We start from the raw sequence: 17,932 nt of genomic DNA, 5'->3' as shown, positions 1-17,932 counted from the left end.
GGATGTGGTGGAGGCTGGTAAAATTGCAACATTTAACAGGCATTTGGATGTGTATATTTGGGCGGCGCGGTGGCGCAGTTGTTAGCACTGCTGCCTCACATCGCCAGAGACCCGGGTTCAATCCCTGCCTTAGGCGACTGACTGTGTGGAGTTTGCACGTTCTCCCAGTGTCTGCGTGGGTTTTCTCCGGGTGCTGCGGTTTCCTCCCACAGTCCAAAGATGTGCAGGTCAGGTGAATTGGCCATGTTAAATTGCCCGTAGTGTTAGGTAAGGGGTAAATGTAGGGGTATGGGTGGGTTGCGCTTTGGCGGGTCGGTGTGGACTTGTTGGGCCGAAGGGCCTGTTTCCACACTGTAAGTAATCTAAAAAAAAATGAGTAGGAAGGGTTTGGAGGGTTATGGGCTGGGTACTGGCAGGTGGGACTAGATTGTGTTGGGATGTCTAGTTGGCATGGACAGGTTGGACCGAAGGGTCTGTTTCCATGCTGTACATTTCTATGACTCTATGACTCTAAGTGGAGGGTGAACAGCCAGCTGTCGTGGTGCATATAGGCACCAATGGTATAGGTACAAAATGGGATGAGGTCCTACAAGCAGGATTTAGAGAGTTAAGAGACAGGTTAAAAAGTAAACCTCAGAGGTAGTAATCTCAGGATTGCTATCAGTGCCGCGTACTCGTCAAAGTAGAAATGAAAGAATAGGCAGGATGAATGCGTGGCTTGAGAGTTGGTGCAGGAGGGAGGGGTTCAGATTTTTGGGACATTGGAATCAGTTCTGGGGAAAGCAGGACTCATACAAATTGGATGGTCTACACCTGGGCCGGACTGGAACCAATGTCCTGGGGTGTGCTTATGCTGATGCTGTTAGGGAGAGTTTAAACTAATGTGACTGGGGGATGGGAACCAAATGACAACAGAGAGGTAGTAACTAAAGCCTGTAAGGAACTATATAATGAAGTCAGTGTGACTAAGGACAAGAGTAAGCAAGGAGCAGATAGGTGGTCTGAGGTGTATTTGTTTCAATGCAAGAAGTGTACAGAGAAACCTCGATTATCCGAATGAGATGGGCGGGCACTATTTCGTTCAGATAAATGATTATTTGGTGATTGATTCAATGCCTCTCCTTTGAGGCTGGAGTTTTCAGAAGTTTCCTTTATCCTCACTCTGCCTTGCTCCCTCTCTCTGTTGAAAATGTGTTGCTGGTTAAAGCACAGCAGGTTAGGCAGCATCCAAGGAACAGGAAATTCGACATTTCGGGCCAGAGCCCTTCATCAGGAAGGGCTCTATCCCTCTCTCTGTCTCAGGTTTCATTCCTGAGCAGACCACACTTGTGTGTAAGGGACCTGCAGCATTGTTGAAGCCTCCTGCCCCTGGTCTCCCCTCTCCCTCTCAATTCAACGGGATTGACACAGTGAACACTTGCTGAGTTCACTCCCTATTTAGGAGATGAGGCAGCAGCACACCGCGTGTGGGTCCCCTGCCCCTGCACGCCCCCTTCCGCCCTCCACAACCCCGTCCCACCCCACGCCCATCCACCCCCTGCCCCCGCCCCCCCTCCCCATCCTCTCCCCACAATCCCGTATAACCCTGCCCTCATCCCCCCGCTCCTACCTCCCACCCGGCCCCCAACTCTGCCCAACCCCGCCCCCATCCACCCACCGCTACAGCCCCCGTCAGCCCCCAACCCCACCCCATCCGCCCCCATCCACCCCCAACCCTAAACAAACCCATCACCGGCCACGCCCCAACCCATTCCAATCTTGTCCTCACCCACCCCACAACACGATCCAAGCATGCCCCCATCTGCCCCACCTGGCCACCCAACCCCATCCAACCCTGCTCCCTTCCCCCACCGTCTGCACCCCAACCCCATCCAAACCCATTCCTTGTCCACCCCCAAAGTCGCTCCCCGTCTGCCTCCCCAACCTCGTCCAAACCTGGCCCCCGTCCGCAACCCCAACCCTGTTCCCCCATGCGCCCCACCCCCAAAATCCATCCAAACCCACTCACAGTCTGGCTCCTCCCACCTTCTGCCCTCCGTCTGCCCCCCACCCTCTCTCTGGGGCAGCCAGACCTTTGGTGTGGTGTGTCTCAAAATAATATACACACAAACACACACACACCTTTTTACTGCAACTTCTTGACAGGTTCCATCTTTGCCCTGTACAGGACAATGTTGGAGAGATTATCTGGGGAAGGGGGGTTTTAGGGTACACTCCTGTGTAGAATTCCAGAGAAAGTGTGTGGAGAGAGAGGGCGGGAGGTCAGTCATTTCGAAAAGGTGCCTGGGCTCCCATCGATGTCCACGCCTGTTCTTGGCAGCATTTCAGTAAGCTGAATTCACTTTAATCACTATAAACAAATAACGCAATTAGTGTTGGAACCTCCGCTTTGAGTAATGTTGCTATCGGGACCTTGAGATCTTCTTCGGATAATCCAAAATTCAGATAACGGAGGTTCGGATAATTGATGTTCTGCTGTAGTAGGTAAGGCAGATGAACTTAGGGCTTGGATTCGTACCTGGGAGTATGATGTTATTGCTATTACTGAGACTTGGTTGAGGGAAGGGCAAGATTGGCAACGAAATATCCCAGGATATAGATGCTTCAGACGGGATAGAGAGGGAGGTAAAAGGGGTAGAGGAGTTGTATTACTGATCTAAGAGGATATCACAGCTGTGCTGAAGGAGGGCACTATAGAGGACTCGAACAGTGAGAAAATATGGGCAGAGCTCAGAAATAGGAAGGGTGCGGAAACAATGTTGGGGCTGAACTACAGGCCTCCCAAGAGTGAGCGTGAAATAAAGGTACAAATATGTAAACAGATTATGGAAAGATTATGGAGGTTAAGTACACATTTGATATGTGGGAGGTTTTTAAGGAGAGGTTGGTTGGAGTGCAGGACGGACATGACCCTGTGAGAATGAGGGATAGAAATGTCTAGATTAGGGAACATAGATGGCAGGTGAAATTGTCAGACTAAATAAGAGGAAAAAGGAAGCATGCCTAAGGTGTAGGTGACTAAAAACAGACAAAGCTTTGGAAGAATATCGGGAATATCAACCAGTCTCATATAAGGAATTAAGAGGGTGGTGGTGATAGGAGATTTTGACTTTCCCAACATTGACTGGGATTCACTTCGTGTGAGAGGTTTAGTTGGAGCACAATTTGTAAAGAGCATCCAGGAAGGATTTCTGGAGTAGCATGTAAAGAGTCCAACTCGGGAAGGGGCCACTCTGGACCTGGTGTTGGAGAATGAGCCCGGCCAGGTGATTCTAGTTTCAGTCGGGGATTACTTTGGAAATAGGGATCACAATTCCCTAAGTTTTAGAATACTCATGGAAAAAGACGAGTGTGGTCCTAAAGGAAGAGTGCTAAATTGGGGAAGGCCAACAATACCAAAGTTGGGCAGGAGCTGGGGAATGTGGATTGGGAGCAGCTGCTGGAGGTTAAGTACACATTTGATATGTGGGAGGTTTTTAAGGAGAGGTTGGTTGGAGTGCAGGACGGACATGACCCTGTGAGAATGAGGGATAGAAATGTCTAGATTAGGGAACATAGATGGCAGGTGAAATTGTCAGACTAAATAAGAGGAAAAAGGAAGCATGCCTAAGGTCTAGGTGACTAAAAACAGACAAAGCTTTGGAAGAATATCGGGAATATCAACCAGTCTCATATAAGGAATTAAGAGGGCTAACAGGGGTCATGAGATATCTTTAGGAAACAGGGTTAAGGAAAATTTCAAAGCCTTTTATTCATATATAAGGAGCAAGATGGTAACTCAAGGAAGCGTTGGCCCACTCAACAACAAAGGGAGGAAGTTATGTGTGGAGTCAGAGAAAATGGGTGAGGTTCTTAATGAGTATTTTGTGTTGATATTCGCCAAGGAGAGGGACATGACAGATGTTGGGGTTAGGGATAGATGATTACTCTAGGTCAAGTTGGCATAAGGAGGGAGAAGGTGTTGGGTATTCTAAAATGCATTAAGGTGGGATGGGATCTATCCCAGGTTAATGAGGGAAGCAAGAGAGGAAACAGCTGGGGCCTTCACAGATATCTTTGCAGCATCCTTGAGGAGTGAGGTACTGGAAGACTGGAGAATTATTAATGTTGTCTCCTTGTTTAAGAAGGGTAGAAGGGATAATCCAGGTAATTATAGACCAGAGCGCCTGATGTCTGTGATAGGGAAGCTGCTGGAGAAGATACTGAAGGATAGGATCTATTTACATTTGGAGAAAAGTAGGCTTATTCGTGAGAGGCAGGATGGTTTTATGCAGGGAAGGTCATGACCAACTTAATAGAATTCGTTGAGGAAGTGACAATGTTGATTGACGAGCGAAGGTCTGTAGATGTAATATGCATAGACTTCAGTAAGGCGTTTAGTGCGGTTCCCCGTGGTATGTTGATGGAGAAAGTGAAGTCACATGGAGTCGAGGGTGTACTAGCTAGATGGCTAGAGAACTGGCTGGGCAGCAGGAGACAGAGAGTAGTCGTGGAAGGGAGTTTCTCAAAATGGAGACTTGTGACCAGTGATGTTCCATCGGGATCCGTGTTGGGACCACTGTTGTTTGTGATATATATATATAAATGATCTGGAGGAAGGTATATGTGATCTCATTATCAAGTTTGTAGATGACACTAAGATTGGTGGAGTAGCAGATAGTGAAGGGGGCTGTCAGAGAATGCAGCAGAATATAAATAGTTGGGCAGAGAAATGGCAGATGGAGTTCAATCCAGGCAAATGCGAGGTGATGCATTTTGGAAGATCCAATTCATGAGCGAACTATACATTAAATGGAAAACCCCTGGGGAAAATTGATGTACAGCGAGATCTATGCTGTGTCTGATAAAGCGCAGCAGGTCAGGCAGCATCCAAGGAGCAGGAGAATCGATGTTTCAGGCATCAGCCCTTCTTCAGCCTTCTTATGCCCGAAACGTCGATTCTCCTGCTCCTTAGATGCTGCCTAAACTGCTGCGCTTTTCCAGCAACACATTTTTCAGCTCTGATCTCCAGCATCTGCAGTCCTCACTTTCTCCATGTCTGATAAAGGCAAGCATCCTGTCTACCTTCTTAACTACCCTATGAACCTGGCCAACCACCTTCAGGGATATGTGGACAATGTTTTCTCCTCTATATCAGGAAGAAAAGTTGCAGAATGGGTACCTGGAACACACGTATTCTGTCCACAAAGAAAAAAGGTGACCCTGATCTGCCACTTCACCACTTTCCTTGTCATTAGCTCTGTCTCAGGCCTGCTGCATTTCTCCAGCAAAGCTCAGCACAAGCTGGAAGAACACAATCTCATTTTCTGATGGGGTCCCCACAGGTTTTGAGCCTCTATATCAAGTTCAATAGTTTGAGGGCCTAACCAGCTTCTTCCATGTCCTTTACCCACTCTCACATCCAGGCCTTGTCAACACAACCAAACTATTTTCATTTACTTATGGACACTATTTTCAGCCTTTCTTTCCCTACAGCTCACCATTATCCCTTTCTTTGTCTGCCCAACTGCTGTGTTCTCTGACTGGGCTCCACTTCCACCTATTGTTTACTCTTTCAGTGATGAAGAAAAGTCACTGGACCCAAAATGTTGATTCTGCTTTCTCCAACTTGCTAAACTATCCTTGCTGCCATGTTTCTTCACTTTCCTTATCAGTCTCTCACATGGTGCTTTGTCAACAGTTTTGCTGAAGTCAATGAAACTACACCAGCTGCCCTTCCCTCATCAACACATCAACACGCTCCTTCCAGAGATTCAAACACATTTGTTCGGCGTGACCTCCCTCTGACAAAATCAAGCTCGCTACTCCCGATCAAAACTTGCTTCTCCAAATGGAGATTAATTTTCTCCTTCACTATTTTCTCCAATAGTTTTTCCTACTACTGATGTGAGACTCACTGGTCTGTAATTCCATGGTTTATCTCTACCACCATACTTCTAAAGTGGAACCACATTGACAATCTTCAAGTCCTCTGGCACCAACCCTGTGGCTAGAGCCAATTTAAAAATTTGAGTCAGGGTGTCTGAAATTTCCTCCCTCATTTCCAACATCAGCCTTCAAGGCTCCTTGAACTCTTGATATAGGATCGCATCCTCATTCTACCGATATCACCGGCACCCATTTGTCCTACAACCTCTGGCTTAAGGATGCCCTGACACTGGAAAAGCAACATGTGTTTCTGGAGTTATGTCTGCAGCTGCAGAGATACCTGTTTATACCTCTAATTAATCCATTTGTCACAATCACTAATTACTTCAATTAATATCAGTTATAGAATGTTTTGGAGAATGTCAATGACAGCACCTTCCATAATTTTTTCCGAATGAAATCCATAGAGGTTTGGTTGAATTTTGCCAGACATGTCCTACATGTCAGGTAATTGGAAAACCTGAGGCAGTGATAAAATCATTACCCTTAATACCCATTCCCACATTTGAGAAACTTTTTACAAGAGTCTTAGTTGATTGCGTAAGATACCTACTTAAAGCAAAAAATGGGAATTAGCATCTATTGACCATAATGGGTGTGTTAAGATCCTTGTTAAGATTCCCCAGTCCTTTATGGACTCAACTCATCAATAAAATGTGTTTGACTGTCAGAGCACTAAACAATATCATTAACACAAACATGGGTAATGAGGTTAAAATCGACTCTAATCAAGAGAACAGGCAGGAAATGGATAGGAGAGTGACTTGAGATATAGAAATGATCTTGCAGGGAGTATCAATACAATTATATCTCAGTTGGACTGAATGTATGCTTTCCCCTTGTCAATTCTATACAATTCTCTGCAATCTGGTCAGTAATTACAGTTGAGAATTTGTCGTCATACCACAGAAGTTGAAGTATTTCTTTTATTATAGCAGTGCCCTGTTTGTTTGATTGGCTCAGACTGAACTCTGCATTGTGAAAACTGGAATAATGTTTAGCAATTATGTTTGCTTCTTCTCACAGAGGTACACACCACGGATCCAAGGGTGATATTGCTGAATACATAGGCAGAAAATCCAAATCAAAAGCTCAACAGTGTCACAAATTATATTTAATTTAAGGTTACTTAATCAGACACAAACGCAGGACAATAAATTTCTGCCATGTACGTCATTGATTCTTTTCCATTCATTTGTGAGATTTGAGTGCTGCTGTTCAGACTAGTATTTATTGCTCTTTACTCATATCTCCTCTGCTGGACTTTTCCTTTATCATGCTCCCACTCTCTCACACACAAATCTCTCCACTAGAGGCCTGGCATTCAAACTGGAACTCCATCAACAAACATATCAATTTGGACCCCATTTACCAACCTCTCAGAAAAAGAACCAGAAGTGATATCACCACCACAACAGACCAAGACACACACATGAGCAAGCGGGACAGAACACCAGCGCTTCACTGGAGGCTCAGAGATGACGTGACCTAACATGGTGACAAAATGTCTGCTAACAAATCTACCAGCTCAGCAAGCAAACTTACAACCTGAACCTCAACCTGAGGTACAAATCTTCAAAATTGTGAACCTTGTAATATTCACCATGCCTTGCTTAGGCCAATGCTTTACCTGGTCTATGGGAAGGTGCTGGAGCCTGTTCTGTGAGGCTTTTCCTCATGAAGTGAAGACTCTACATTGCGGGTCATTGTCACCCAACACCACGCTCAGCCCTCTCCTCCCTGTGCTGTCACACTCAGTGGACACCCGGAACCTGTATTATGTGGTAGATTTCAGGTTACTCAGTCATTTCAGGCTCAGTTCTTTGCTCTGTCCACATGCCCCGCTCACTCTGCTCCCGATATTCTACAATGCTCAATCTCACCTCACTTCACAAGGGTAAAGGAGGAGTAGAAAAAAGTTTAACCGTGAAGTCACAGACAGCAGGTAGGTGAATGAATGATGATTAGTTTTTCTTCTCTCGTACTTTCTCTTCACTTTGCCGCGGTTGTTGGCTTAAGGGCTAAGTCATTGGCAGGAGATCCCAGATCCATGTCATGCTGCTCCTATGCATCCATTCACATGCAAGAGGTGTGCACAGATGTCGAAGTATTCGTCTCGTTCTCGCAGTGCCCTGTTTATTTGATTGGGAACCCTTTGACTGATCACCGCATTGTGAAAACTGGAACACGTTGAGCAATTATGTTTGCTCCTGTCTAACCACTTGACTGCTCTGCAGCTGCAACAAGATTCACTTTGGAGTATCCGTGAGGCTGAGGGAATCATGGATAGCATGCTCAGTAAGTCGGCCGCTCCACAAATAAAAATTACTGAGGAAAATAAGGAATGGGTGACCAAGAGGCAGAGGAACAGCAGGAAAGCAGCGCTCAGGTCCCCTGCGGCCACCTCCCTCCATTACAGATATACCGTTTTGGATACTGTTGGAGGAGATGGCTCACCAGGGGAAGGTAACAGCAGCCAGGTTCATGGCAGCGTGGCTGGCTCTGCTGCACAGGAAGAAGGTGGCAGAGCTAAGTGATCCAATTTGAATGCAAACAGATAGGTGTTTCTGCACCCACAAAAGAAACATCCAGAATGGTATGTTGCCTCCCTTGAGCAAGGGTCCAGGAAGTCTCAGAACGGCTGCAGGACATTCTGGAAGGGAGGGTGAACAGCCAGCTGTTGTGGTGCACATAGGCACCAACGATATAGATTTAAAAAAACGGGATGATATCCTTCAAGTTGATTTTAGAGAGTTAGGAGTTAAACTAATAAGTAGGACCTCAAAGGTAATAATCTCAAGATTGTTTCCATGTGCCATGTGCTAGCCAGAGTGGGGAATGGTGGGATAGCTAAAACGAATACATGGCTTGAAGGATGGTGCAAGAGGGAGGGATTCAAACTGCTGGGCCTTTGGAACTGGCTCTGTGGGAGGTGGGGCCAATACAACCTGGATGGTCTACACCTGGGCAGGACTGGAAGCGATGTCCTACAGGGGAGTGTTGGCTACTGCTGTTGGAGAGGGTTTAAACTAATATGGCAGGGGAATGGGAACCAATGCAGGAAGTCAGAGGGAAGTAAAGTGGGGCCAGAAACAAAAGCCAGTAAGGGGAAAACTGAAAGAAGAAAGCAGAGCAACCAAAGACAAAAAATCAAAAAGGGCCACATTTCACAATGATTCTAAAAGGGCAAACAAAAAGAGCCCGAAGGCTCTATGTCTCAGTGCGAGGAGCATTTGTAATAAAGCGGATGAATTAACTGCACAAACAGTAATTAATGGATATGATGTAATTGGGATCACAGAGACCTGGCTCCAGGGTGACCAAGGATGGGAACTCCACTCCCAGGGTTATTCAATTTTCAGGAAAGACAGACAAAAAGGAAGGGGAGGTGGGGTAGCATTGCTGGTCAAGGAAGAGCTTAACAAAATATTAAGGAAGGACATTAGCCTGGACGATGTGGAATCTGCATGGGTGGAGGTGCAGAGCACCAAAGGGGAAATGATGTTAGTGGGAGTTGTGTACAGACCACCAAACATTATTTTGATTGTGCCATACAGGAAATTAGAGATACATGCAGTGTGGGCACAGCAATTGTTATGGGCGAGTTCAATCTACATATTGATTGAATGAACCAAACTGGTAGTAATTCAATAGAGGAGGGTTTCCTGGAATGGTTTCCTTGACCAATATGTCGAGGAATCAACTGGAGAGCAAGCCATCCATATCTAAGCATTGTGTAACAAGAGAGGATTAATTAGCAACCTGATGGTGGGAGATCCTTTGGGGAAGAGTGACCATAATATGGTAGAATTCTTTACTAAGATGGAGAGTGATGCAAATAAATCTGAAACGAGTGTCCTGAACTTAAAGAAAGCTAACTTTGATGGTATGAGGCATGGGCTAGGATAAACTGGGCATGGATACTTAAGGGATTGACAGTGGATAGGCAATGGCAAACATTTAAAGAACATATGGATGAACTTCAGCAATTGTACATTCCTGTCTGATGTAAACATAAATCAACTATGGCTAGCAAGAAAAATCAGGAACAGTGTTAACGTCAAAGAGGAGGGCATGTAAATTGGCCAGAAAAAGCAGCAAACTGGAGGGCTGGGAGAAATTTAAACCTCAGCTCAGGAGGACAAAGGGTTGACTTCAGAAAGGGAAAATAGAATAGGAAAGCAAACTTGCAGAAAACATAAAAACTGACTGCAAAAGCTTCTATCGATATGTGAAGAGAAAAAGACTGGTGAAGACAAATTTAGGTCCCTTGCAGCTAGAATCAGGTGAATTCATAATTGGCAGACCAGTCAAACAAATACTTTGGATCTCTTGTCACTCAGGAGGTCACAAATGACTTTTAGGAAATGCTAGGGCACTGAGGGTAAAGTATAAAGGAGGAACTGAAGGAAATCTCTATTGGTCAGGAAATGGTTTTGGGGAAGTTGTTGGGATTAATGAAGCTCTGTATCCCAGAATACTTTAGGAAGTGACTCTAGAAATAACAGATACCTTGGTGATCATTTTTTAGTGTTCTAGAGACTCTGGAAGAGTCATAACAGACTGGAGGGTAGCTGACGTAATTCCACTCTTTCAAATAGTAAGGAGTGAGAAAAAGGGGATTTTTAGGCCAGACTAGCTGGATTCAATCATTAAGGATGTAATAATTGAGCATTTGGAAAGCATTGACAGAATCGGTCCTAGTCAGCATTGATTCACTAAAGGGACATTGGTGAATCAATAGATGTTGTGTATCTGGACTTCCCAAAAGGCTTATGACAAGGTTGCACAAGAGATTAGTAAGGAAAATTAAAGCTCATGGTATCGGATTTAATGTATTGATATGGATAGAGAACTGGTTGGCAGGCAGGAAGCAAAGGGTTGGATTAAACGGATCCTTTTCAACGGACAGGCTAGATGCAGGAAGAATATTCCCGATGCTGAGGAAGTCCAGAATAAGGGGTCACAGTCTAAGGATAAAGGGTCAGCCATTCAGGACGGAGATGAGGAAGAACTTCTTCCCTCAGAGAGTTGTGAACCTGTGGAATTCTCTCCCACAGGAAGCTGTTGAGGCCAGTCCATGAGATATATTCAAGAGGGAGCTGGACATGGCCCCTTGTGGCTAAAGGGATCAAGTGGAATAGAGAGAGGGTGGGACTGGGATACTGAGACTGCATACTCGAAGGGCTGAATTGCCTACTCCTGCATCCATTTTCTATGTTTCTATGTTTCATTGCCAATCTTGGAAGGACAGGCCCTAGAGATGGTGAGTGATGTACGATGAGAGTTGCACATTGTCACATGATTGGATGCAGTGACAGGAAGAGTGCAGGCCTGAGCAATGGGCTCACTGGCTCACACACACAGAGAGGAGGGGAACAGTTATTCACTGTGTGGGATAACCTGGACAAAACCTGAAGGTCTCGACATTTGTCCTGTGTCTCCTCCCAGGCCAATACTGATCTCTACCCTGGACATCAGCCCTGGCCTAGTGTCATCTCCAGGGGCTTTGTTGGACAGTGGAGGTGCTACACTGGAACTGGCTACTCCCCTGACCTCTGAGACTGTGGTCATCTATTGTCCCTATTTTCACAATCCAAGTTGATATGCAAAAACAGATGGCCCCTGGTAAACTGTTGTCGCTCAATTACGAAATCTCAAAACTGGGGGCGTGTGTACCTTTGGACTTGGGCTTGTCTCAATAAACCAAAAGCAACACTCCATTTCTTTTCTCAACAGTTTCAACACCGATGCAGCTGTGCTCACTGGCCTGCCTTATGTCAACTTGCGCTATCCTGTCTAAGTCTGTGTTGTCTTGAGATAGTCGGAGAATTCTTACAAAAAATGGTATTCCTCTCCCTGAGAGTTGAAGCTGAAGCAGTTGACAGTTTGAACCCTTGCCAGTGGCTGGTGGATCCATTTCATGATATCGAGATGAGATGCAGCAATCTGACCAACAGCCTGGCAGCAAGGGCCTTCTCAGAGATCAAGGACAAGGTCGAAAGCTTGTGCTGCAATTCCAGACCATCTTCCAAAAAAGGCTGGCACGAACATTGCTCGCCGTCCGGCCGGGGCACAGACACTGCTCACTCTCTAGGCCGGGCACAGACATTGCTCACCGTCCTGGCCGGGCACAGTCACTGCTCACCGTCCAGGCCGGGCACAGACACTTCTCACCGTCCAGGCCGGGCACAGACACTGCTCACCGTCCAGGCTGGGCACAGACACTGCTCACTGTCCAGGCCGGGCACAAACACTGCTCACTGCCCGGGCTGGGCACAGACACTGCTCAGCGTGCGGCTGGGGAAAGTGGCATCGAGGAAATATTATGCTGAAGAATTTGACAGTTTGAATCATTGGGTCCACGAGGATTGTATCCAACTTGGTCACAATCCCCACTCCTTCGCGCTGGGTCAGATTCACAGCCACAGTGTTCACTTCCTTCTCCCTCTCTTTGAAGTGAGTGTCTCCGGAGTTGTACCTGAGTGGAGATCATTCTTACAGCACCAACATTTACTTTCTGCCACTTTCCCATTGATCTCCCCTCCTTGGCCCAGACAGTGGGCAGTGTCTGTGCCCGGCCTGGACAGTGGGCAGTGTCTGTGACAGGCCCGGACAGTGAGCAGTGTTTGTGTCCAGCCTGGACAGTGAGTAGTGTCTGTGCCCGGCCTGGACGGTGAGCAGTGTTTGTGCCCGGTCCGGACAGTGAGCAGTGTCTGTGCCCGGTCCGGACAGTGAGCAGAGTCTGTGCCCGGCCTGGACAGTGAGCAGTGTTTGTGCACAGCTTGGACAGTGAGCAGTGTCTGTGCCCGGCCTGGACAGTGAGCAGTGTCTGTGCCCGGCCCGGATGGTGAGCAGTGTTCGTGCCCGGCCTGGACAGTGAGTTATGTCTGTGCCAGCCTTTTCTGGAAGATGGTCTGGAACTGCAGGACCATTTTCCTGATGCTTTCAACCTTGTACATGATCTGTGAGAAGGCCCTTGCTGCCTGGCTATTCATCAGATTGTTGCATCTCATCTCGATATCATGTCATGGATCCACCACCCACCGGCGATGATTCACTCAACCGGGACTGACCTGCTGGGCCACCTGAGCACCTTTTAATCCAGTATCTTTGGAGGATGCAGACAAACTCTCAGGTGCACTGCATTCTCTCTACAATTATCCAGCAGCTTGGACAGTGTTGAATAAGCTTCACGTGCCCCAGTAGTCCACTGGGTTCCTGCCCAGGAAGAAATCTTCATAAAAGGTGCAGCAAAATCTCTCCACATGTTTCTTGTACCTATCCAGCATGTCGACTGAGCCCTTTCCTTTGATTTGGAACGTGGTGATCTTTCTAGTCACTCCTAGGTTACCCTCAATATCCTGCACGTTGTCAGTTGCGAATTGATCCTGGTGAAACACAAAGAAGCCTAAGCACATTACAACACATCGGTGACAACACGAATAGCTGAGCGCACTTTGAAGACAGAAGGGGAAGTGATCTGTTAGCTTCCTGGATGGCTCATAGTAAGCTCCTCATACTGGGTGGCAGCTCAGTATTGGAGAGTGTGAGGCTTTCGGATGTGTATCTTATCCTTTTTTTATGATGAAAGTTTGAGAGAGGTGTCGAGCCGTATATTCAGCGCTATTAGAGTGACCGACTTGTGAGTCATAGAGTCATACAACACGGAAACAAACCCTTCAGTCCAACCCGTCCATGACAACCAGATATCCTAACCTAATCGAGTCCCATTTGCCAGCACTTGGCCCATATCCCTCCAAACCCTTCCTATTCATATACCCATCCAGATGTCTCTTAAATGTTGTAATTGTACCAGCCTCCACCACTTCCTCTGGCAGCTCATTCCATACCCGTACCACCTTTTGTGTGAAAAGTTGCCCCTTAGGTCTCTTTTATATCTTTCCCCTCTCACCCTAAACCTATGCCCTCTAGTTCTGGGCTCCCCGACCCCAGGGAAAAGACTTTGCCTATTTACCCTATCCATGCCCCTCATAATTTTATGAACCTCCATAAGCTCATCCCTCAGCCTCCGACGCTCCAGGGAAAACAGCCCCAGCCTGTTCAGCCTCTTCCTATAGCTCAAATCCTCCGACCCTGGCAACATCCTTGTAAATCTTTTCTGGATCTTTCAAGTTTCACAACATCTTTCCGATAGGAAGGAGACCAGAATTGCAAACAATATCCCAATAGTGGCCTAACCAATGTTCTGAACAGCCACAACATGACCTCCCAACTCCTGTACTCAATACTCTGACCAATAAAGGAAAGCATACCAAACACCTTCTTCACTATCCTATCTACCTGTGACTCCACTTTCAAGGAGATATGAACCTGCATTCTAAGGTCTCTTTGTTCAGCAACACTCTCTAGGACCTTACCATTAAGTCCTGCTAAAATTTGCTTTCCCAAAATGCAGCACCTCGCATTTATCGGAATTAAACTCCATCTGCCACTTTTCAGCCCATTGGCCCATCTGATCAAGGTCCCTTTGTAATCTGAGGTAACCCTCTTCGCTGTCTACAAACCTCCAATATTGGTGTCACCTGCAAACTTACTAACTGTACCTCTTATGCTCGCATCCAAATCTTTTATGTAAATGACAAAAAGTAGAGGACTCAGCACCGATCCTTGTGGCACTCCACTGGTCACAGGCCTCTAGTCCAAAAAACAACCCTCCACCATCACCCTCTGTCTTCTACCTTTGAGCCAGTTCTGTGTCCAAATGGCTAGTTGTCCCTGTATTCCATGAGATCTAACCTTGCTAAATCCTAAAATATTAGTATCTAGACTATGTTCTTAATATATTTTGAGAGGGTTTGGTCTGGTCCCTAACATAGTTGCACTGCAGATATTCAGCAAAGATCCTTACAGAGTAACTTCCAAACCCACGATCACTTCCGTCTTCAAGGACAGCAGATGCATGGGAACACCACCTTCTGCAATTTCCCCTCCAAGTCACTCACTGTCCTGATGTGGGAATGAATCACCATTCCTGCATGGTCACTGGGTCAAGATCATGAAATTCCACTCCCACACCCCCTTTAGGGTATTGTGGGTCAACCCATTGCAGTTCAAGAAGGCAGCTCACTATCACCTTCTGAAGGGCATTTCGAGACAGACAGGAAGTGCTGCCGAGCCAGTGATGCCCGAGTCACACAAATGGACAAAAAAAGCTTAAAGGTACACAGAATTTCAGCAATGTTCATGAAATTTATTCTTTATATTGTTTAAACAATTTACAATTAAAGCCAATGGATATTGCATTATATTATATAACTGTCCCCTGAATTTTCTCTGTGTTACGACATAAATAAACGTGTTTGTGCAGCAGCTCAAAAGCTGCAGCATGTTTGCACTTTCCAGGAGAATATATTTGGGATCCATGAAACCATTGATTTGATAGTTTTTTAGAAATCGCTGATAGAAGAATTGTACAACGTATGGGGTCCACAGGAGAATGAAACTTCCTGAGATCGCAAACAGCAAAACGATGGATTTTCTTCGGTTCTCCATTTCTGGGTCAGTCTGTTTCTCCTCATTACTGTGGATCCAGAGTCTCCTTCGGGCTCTGCTCGTCAGGAGAATGTGCCTGACGGTGAGAGCATTGAACAGAAGAATCAGAAAGAAAGATAAACCAGGGTTTAAGATATGGTCAATCCAATCAAATGCTGTCCAGGCAGTTGAAATAAATCGTATGTCCTTCTTTCTGCAATACCATGAGATATTGTTAAATATATAAATGGGTTCATGTATAAAATACCAGGGGATATTTGTAAAACAGCCCAGACCTATGACTGTTCCAATAACTACAGCTGCTATCTTCTCAGTGCAATATTTTGTTTTCAGCTTTTGGCAAGAAATTGCTACAAATCGATCAAAGGTGAAAGTGACTGTTAGCCAGACAGAACAATCTCTGGATACATTAATTAAAGTAATGCTGAGACTGCACACTGGCGTGATGGACAGGAAGCTGCCCGGAAAATAAATACTAGGAATCCGGTTTAATATGACGGCTGTGACAATGACCAGAAGATCTGCCACTGCCATGGACACCAGGTATCGATTTATACATCGGGACAGGTTGCAATTCCCTTGGCGCAGGATCATAACTGCAACTATATTAACTGCATGAGAGAGAGAGAGAGAGATGAAGAGAACTGGCACATTGAATCATATTGTTGCAAATTCAACACAAATTACGATAGAGCATACATATTCTCATTAATCTTTTTGAAGATGATTTAACTGTATGACAGTCCACATTTGTGGTGGGTCAGTAACTTGAGAAGACTCTGAGGGATATGTTAGACATGTATTTGGAAGGACAGGGTTTGATTACAAGCTGTCAGCATGGCTTTGTGAGTAGGAGATCATGCCTCACAAATTGGTTAGAGTCTTTTGATGAGGTGGCCAGGAAGGTTGATGAGGGTAGGGCGGTAGACATGGTCTATATGGATTTCAGTAAGGCTTTTGATATGGATCCACATGGTAAGCTATTCCGGGAGGTTAGATTGCATGGAATCCATGGGGAGATGGCAAATTGGATACACAGTTGGCTTGATGGTAGGAAGCAGAGGGTAATAGTAGAAGAATGCTTGTTGGACTGGAGGGCTGTGACTGAATGGAGTGTCTCAGGAGCTTGTGCTGGGCCCATTACTGTCTGTTATTGATATCAATGATTCGGATGAGAATGTACAAGGCATGATTAGTAAGTTTGCAGATGACACTAAACTAGGTGGTATCGTGAAGGTTATCAGAAATTGCAGCAGGACCTTGATCAGCTGGGGAATGGGCTGAGAAATGGCAAATGGAGTTTGAGATAGATAAGTGTGAGGTGTTGCATTTTGGAAGGTCAAATTAAGGTAGGAGTTTCATGGTGAATGGTTGGGTCTTAAGGATTGTAGAACAGAAGGAGCTTGGAGTTCAGGTGCACGGTTCTCTGAAAGTGGTGGACAGTGAAGAAGGCTTTTGGTACACTGGCCTTCATCAGTCAGTGTTCAGTTTTGGTTACCTTGCCAAAAGGAAAAATGTTATTAAACTGGAACGAGTGCAGAAGAAATTTACAAGGATGTTGTCGGGACTCATGCATTGGAAACTGAGGGGGGATCTCGCAGAAATCTATAAGATTATGAGATGTATGGATAGGGTGAATACACTCAGTCTTTTTCCCAGACTAAAGAATAAAAAGGAACCTGAGGGGCAACTGTTTTACACAGAGGGTGGTACGTATATGGAATGAGGGGCCAGCGGAAGTGGTTGAGGCAGGTACATTAACAACATTTACAAGGCATTTGAACAAACGCATGGATAGGAAAGGATTAGAAGGATATGGGCCAAGTGCAGGGAAATAGGGTTGGCATTAATGAACAGTTTGGTCAGCATGGACCAGTTTGGGCCAAGTGGCCTCTCTCTGTGCTTGAGGACTCTAGTGACTCTCCTGTCACTTTGAGCTAATATGCTGGCTTTGACAATAGCAGCATTGTGAAAACAACATGAATATCCAAATGTAGAGATCAACTAGAAATAGAATTGAAACAGCAACCTTTTGTTTTACAGGAAATCATGCCAAATAGCTATGTGAAAATAAAATAAAACTGTCGATAGTAGAAGTTTCCACAGTAGAAAACAATTGACAGTATGTAGCAATTTTGAATATTGGTGAAAAGCAAAATAACAAATTGTCTCAAAGTCAAAAAAAGTTTAATATTGCAAATAATGAAGCGCTCACTCTGGAAACAAATTATGTTTTCTCTAACAGCTCCTCAATGCCACTGAGTCTTTGCACACTACTAGATGCAGCCAGCAGTCTCTCTGAGTCAAGATTAGAATGGTGCTGGAAAAGCACAGCAGGTCAGGCAGCATCCGAGAACATGGTTGAAGAGCTGAGGAGATGACCTGGGGGTTGCAGAGAGAGAGAAACACACTGAGATCTTTGTAGAGAGAGGAGGAGAACTTCTTCAAGGTAGGCATCCTTGCAAGAGGATTCACAGTTAGGTTAAAA

Source organism: Hemiscyllium ocellatum, chromosome 28 (genome assembly GCF_020745735.1).
Source record: "Hemiscyllium ocellatum isolate sHemOce1 chromosome 28, sHemOce1.pat.X.cur, whole genome shotgun sequence".
In the NCBI taxonomy this organism is placed as follows: Eukaryota; Metazoa; Chordata; class Chondrichthyes; order Orectolobiformes; family Hemiscylliidae; genus Hemiscyllium; species Hemiscyllium ocellatum.
Note: the sequence above shows the minus strand (reverse complement) of the source record.